The 6,129-nt window shown below is 34.0% G+C and overlaps 1 long non-coding RNA gene across 2 annotated transcripts; it reads left to right on the top strand.

Moving 5' to 3' along the window:
• Positions 1-387: 387 nt before the first annotated feature.
• LOC135100262 (uncharacterized) lies at positions 388-5,664 on the top strand. Of its 2 annotated transcripts, none has more exons than XR_010268555.1 (3): positions 388-907; positions 2,345-2,513; positions 2,802-2,839. It is a non-coding gene; the product is annotated as an uncharacterized LOC135100262 (long non-coding RNA). The 2 variants fall into 2 exon arrangements; XR_010268554.1 differs by lacking the exon at positions 2,802-2,839 and adding an exon at positions 3,588-5,664 and having other exon boundaries at positions 393-907.
• Positions 5,665-6,129: the final 465 nt, after the last annotated feature.

The raw sequence follows: 6,129 nt of genomic DNA, 5'->3' as shown, positions 1-6,129 counted from the left end.
ACCATAAGTCTCCATATTATCTAAATAATATTTTATCGTGATAGAATTAAATACAGATAAGCACTGTAAATCGAAGCAACAGGGTGTCTGTAAATGTTGCATTTTTTTTCTTTGTTGCTAAGCGGTTGTCTTCGATATTATTCTTTATGAAATACCTGGAATGTAATAATTATTCATTGCTGATACACCAATAGCCTTAAAAACATGCTTTAAATGTTTTTTTTTTTCCTTCTTTGTCAAGCGTATTGTTTATTGCGACACCTGGCATCGTTACTGAAAACTTGCCATTGTATGTCGATTTACATTTATAGTATACATTTTTACGTAAGGTGATGATGAAAATTGTTCATAATGAAATAGAAAGCTCAGACGTTCTATATAATATTTCGGTGACGCAAGGTTATTTCGACCTAGTAACGTCAGTAATCATTAGATGGAATATTCTACTCTGGGAAGATATGCTAGGTAAGAAATATTTCTTGTTATCTCAATTGAAACATTTAGTAATATGAAATTTTGAGGAAGTATGATGAGAAGAATAATAAAAGCATAAAAGTAGTTACATGCGCATCGATATTTCCAACTGGTAAACCGCCATTTTTTTTTTTGTCCACGATTACGAGGTGCCCACCAGGCGCCAAACGCCAGTTCCAGACTAGTAGCTGCATCTTTATCCTGTACCTTGTGAGACCCAGGCCTGTACCTTCATCAAGCCTGATACTACCTGCTTACTGCACTTCTGGGACACTAGAGGCTGTGTTGACGCTGTTGCTGAGGCTTAACTACACGGCCTCATCAAAAACACCACCAAGGGCACAGCCAACCAGTATTCTACCTACCTACCTCCTAAGGCCCTAAGACCTAAGGGCCTTGCATCCAACAACATTCCTGGTCTCCTCCCTCGCATGTAAGTTACAATTCAATGGTTGCTTAACCTCAGCTTGTAAGCCATGTCATTACTAAGTGCGTTTATTTGTGCATGATGTATACTCATTTTTTTTTTTTTTACCTATCTAAAATAAATTATGTTGAAGCATGAAGTCATTAGCAAACTAAATTATTAACTAATGGGGACTGACCTGCACTCTTAGTTTGGTTAGTTTGATTGTATACCTATGTTAGATTATGCTGGTTTCGCTAGGTTAGGTTAGTTAGGTCAGGCTAATTCGGTTTGGTTGGTTATGGTGGTTAGTTTCATTAGTTTGTTAGGTTGGTTACCAAGGTTAAGTGGTAGTCTGTTACATCCGGCTGGTGGGCACGGGTGAGAGGAAGACTGATGAATGAGTGAAAATGTAGTGCAGTTTGCTCCACGAGTCCACCTAGCACTCGTGGAAAAAAAGTATGTTTCTTAAGTATTGTAATAATCCTTGAATTCCTGAAGGGCAAGTACCGTTAAGTACTACTGATTTTTTAGTAATTACTTTTGTGTCATGGATTCAGAGTTTGCATGTCCTCTCTGTAATCATGTATCAAGGTCAGTGAAAAATTATGTAAATCATTGCCTGTTGCATTCAAATGAATACAGAAGAGTTATCAAATGCCCATTAGGGGGTTGCAAACACTTTCATCATACACAGGGCTAAAGGCTCATATATACTGAGACCATCAAGAATATAGGTCAGAAAGTGTTGAAAAATTGTTGATCTTGTCTCCATTTGAAATTACAGTGTAAAACTCTGTTGTGCCAACAAGTTTGTGATGGAATGAAGGATTTATCAAAGCATTTGAGACAGCACATTGATAATGGCACCAGAATTCAGTGCCCCTTTAATCAGTGCTCCAAAATGTTCTCAAAGACATTTAAATCACACATAAGTAGGCATCAAAGATGTCAAACAGTTAAGGACTTGCCAACTGAAATTATCTACTCATCAAATTCAGACCTTTGTGATGAGTTGTCACCAAGTTTGGAGGTGTCCAGTACAAGAAATGACATTTATAACTTGGATCAGCCTATAATTTTTATGGGTAATGATATGTAACCAAAGGAGGTGTAATACTGCAACCAGGAACACTGTAAATAATAGCAGTTTTCTTATCACTTCACCTTTGAAAGAGTTATTAACTGGTTCCTTTATGCTTAATGAACAGGAATGGGATGTGTGGGTATTTGTTATAAAAATTATGATAGAAAAGTACCTTGTGGTCTATAAAAACTATGTTACCATTATTATTACCTGGTCTTTTGTGGGAGAGACTTTAGGTGGAGGAGGTAAAATATCTAGTGCAGTTCTGCCACAAGCATTGACTGGTGAGGAAGGGGTGAAGATGCTAGAGACAAGTCATGAAATCCTTACCAGAGGTGGCTAGGTTATATTTATTTATTTATTTTTAATACTTTCAGGGGAATCAAGATTTACTACAGCAAGATATATGCTGGCAATTGATGGTGTTGTTGTCACTGAGCATATTGCCACATTTACCACTGGCCTAGCTTTGCTGTTGGCCTCCTATTACTACTTCATTATAATGTACCCCATGGATTCTGCATCAACACCTGAGTTCATTCAAAGGTAATTCATATATATATATATATATATATATATATATATATATATATATATATATATATATATATATATATATATATATATATGGATAAATCTGTCCAGAACACCTTCAATATTAACAGTCAAAGACATATTGCTTTTCTTATACTAAAATTACTAAGCTGAGATTCATGTAACTCTGTGGTATGTAGTAACAGCTTGCAGATTAGAATTGCAGTTTTTAAGGATATGGACAAAATTTACATTATTTACAATGTGTACACAATAGTACATTACCCTTCGTCACTACAGATGTTTTGTTGGCATCAATCCCGAATGGCAGAGCAAGATAAAAGTAAAAAAAACATTGCAAAAGGTATTCTGAAGTCCATCCGAAGGTCCTGTCCCTGATTAATGCTATTGCTGATGTAGACTGGGAGCTAAATCCCACAAAATAATGTTTATTACTTATGAAAACATTGTTTTATCATTATGGAGCTTAATCATTATTATTTTCTTTTAAGAAATCTTGGAACACTTATATTGGATCATTATGGAGATTAATCATTATCATTTTTTTAAGAAATCTTGGAACACTTATATTGGATCATTATGGAGATTAATCATTATTATTTTCTTTTAAGAAATCTTGGAACACTTATATTGGATCATTATGGAGATTAATCATTATTATTTTCTTTTAAGAAATCTTGGAACACTTATATTGGGTTTTTGTTGAGTGAAAAATAAGCTTCCAGGAAGTCACATGTATTAGTGTCTTATTTACCATTTCATTTTACCTCACAAAAATTAATTTGCTTTATTACTCATTTTATTAGCGATGCTATGAGTGTGCTATGACAGTTAGATTGCTTCAATGTGCTTGTGCCTGGAGAAAGGGGCTGGTCATCCCTATCTGGAAACTTAGTGGGCCATCATTTATTTTATTTATTTATTACCATTGACTTCTGTAGAACTAAACAATTTGCCCTGTAGTATATACCTTACTGTTTATATAAAGTACTTGTATTGTGTGTTCAAGACTGAAGACAACAATGTAACTTTTATATCATGTTTTCATTATCTTAATTATTGCAGATGCTGTCAGCCACTACAATTGTGATACTCAAGTGGATGAAACTTCTCTTCCATTCTTGCTGATGTACTTAAATATTTTTTTTTTTTTCTTAATGATGTGTCAATGATTATAATGGTGATGCTGTAAAGGTGATGTACTTAAATGCCTAGGTTCATTATTTATTTTTTTCTGGAATGCTCTTTTTAATGGTATAATGATGATTATAATGGTGATGATGATGATGATGATAAGTTTTCTCCATGCAAGTATAATGATGATTATAATGGTGGTGATGATGATGATGATGATAAAGGTTTTCTCCATGATTGGTGTTGCATAGTTAAATACCTAGGCTCATATTTTTTTTTCTGGAATGCTCTTTTTTATTGGTGTATGCAGTGATTATAATGGTGATGATGATGTTGATGATGTAAAGTTCTTTCCACGCTGGTTTATGTATAGTTAAATGCCTAGGTTCTTTATGATTTTTTTTCATTTCTGGAATTGTCTTTTAATGAAGTGTAATGATGATGATGATAATGTAAAGTTCTCTACATGCTTGCTGATGCAGTGAAATGCTTAGATTTATTATTACTTTTATTTATTTATTTATCATTTTTTAGGAATGCTCTGATGAAGAGTCAACTAATTGATTAAATTGTATAGTGTGGTTTAGTAGAAATATTTTTGCAAGTTTATCTAATGTATTTTTAGTTTTAAAAATGTGCTCAGGTAATTTCTCCTTTTACCTCATTTTGATTTTGAAGCCTCTTATCTAGTTCATCTTTTACATGAGAACATGAGGAAAATGTAGGCTGTCCATGCCCTAACCTGACGTGCTGTTGGACACATTATTTGTGTTGAATAAAATCTTTCAGCTATGAATTTTCTCATGTTTATAACTTTTCCATGGGCAGTAGGACAACATTCAGGTTCCAGTGTTTCTTATTACTGATGCAGTACTTTCTCTAAAAGGATGACTTTTTTTTCTTTCTTTCTCAGCTTGGTTATCAAATTCCTTGCACATTTCAGTCCTTGCATTCCTTCTGTGCTTCTCTCATAAACACATACAGTTTAAATAATACCTTGCTTATTTTTCCAAAAATGTTTCAGATACAGGAAACAGTTAATTTATTTTCATATACTTTGGTTCAGGTGAAGTGATTTCCCACAGAGGTAATGAAATATTTTTGTACTTTTGATAGATATGTGATATACTCAAGATCTGTTTGTATAGAAAGGAATATTTAATATTCATAAAAAGTCCTCAAAGTGCCCTAGTAAATATAAGTTCTACTGAGTCAACTGGGATTTTAGTATTTATTTAGCTATATTGTTATTAAATGTAAAAAATCTCATGAGTGCAGAATAGTCACATTTCTGCAGTACGCCAATTGCTCCATTATCCAGACTGTCAGTATCCAGACTCGTCATTATCCAGACAAGTGTCTGATTGGCTATCGTGACAGTAAGAGTTGCTCTCTGGAGGGTAAGGGTAACTATTCAGACAGTACGTCATTATCCAGGTGTGTTACAGTCATGTGCACCCCTATCCAGATGTTGCAGTCTCCGGATGGGCCTCTGGTTAATAACTAGGATGGATATTGGAGAGATTACAGCATTTTACTGTTGTAATTAAAACATTGCTGTTGATTCAGCATATATATAATCTCAGTATATCAAATTTGCTCTTTGATATACTATCAAACACTGGTTTCTTCTGATACCTGCTCTTTTCTACATACAGCGAACTTTTCAGTTTGTCATAAAAAAAGTTTGTGTATACCAGTTGCCCATTGCTCTCAGTGTGCTTTTTGTTTACATGCTGACCATCTGGAGGAAATAATATACTCCTGCCTGGCTGCCAGTCAATCGACCTTTTGAACTGTTGCTCTTTGTATACTGAATACAGTTTATTAATATGTGGTGCATGGTTCGGTTGGCCAGCAGGCATTCGGGCGTGTGATCAGCTGGCAATTGTAAACAGTAATGTGTAGTGAGAGCAGCAGCATTGCAACGGCCACCATTTGTATCTAAAGTCATAATTTGATATGTATGTACTGTGTTGTCTTAATTGCATATACAATAGTACACATACACAGGTATGCAAACTTTCATCTGCTATACAGAGAAAGTTTGGCATGTACAATAAAAGGTCAGATGCCAACGAGTCTTTAGATGTATCTTTTTTTTTTTTTTTTATCAACCCAGACTTTCCAAATTAGTTTGATATATGAAGGATCTATGTGCTGTACTGCTACCATCATGTGTACACAATATGGATATTAACTAGACATTTCTTAAGAAATTGATACAGTTAAGTTGTTCACAAGTTCCTGTAAACTACAAATACTGTTTGCCAGTACTGTTCCTGTAAGACACAATACAATAACATTGAGAAATAGATTTTCCCCTTTTTCTTTAGCAAGTAATTTCTGTAAATGGTATACAGAAAAATCCTGTCATAATTTACAAGGAAAAAAAAAATACAGAAACCTTTAAAATTTACAGAAAATCGGATTTATATGGAAATTCTTGTTTACAGATACCTAAATTTTACAG

This window comes from Scylla paramamosain, chromosome 5 (genome assembly GCF_035594125.1).
Source record: "Scylla paramamosain isolate STU-SP2022 chromosome 5, ASM3559412v1, whole genome shotgun sequence".
NCBI lineage: Eukaryota > Metazoa > Arthropoda > Malacostraca > Decapoda > Portunidae > Scylla > Scylla paramamosain.
The sequence above is the reverse complement of the archived record's forward strand: the minus strand, read 5'-3'. Positions and strand labels throughout refer to the sequence as shown.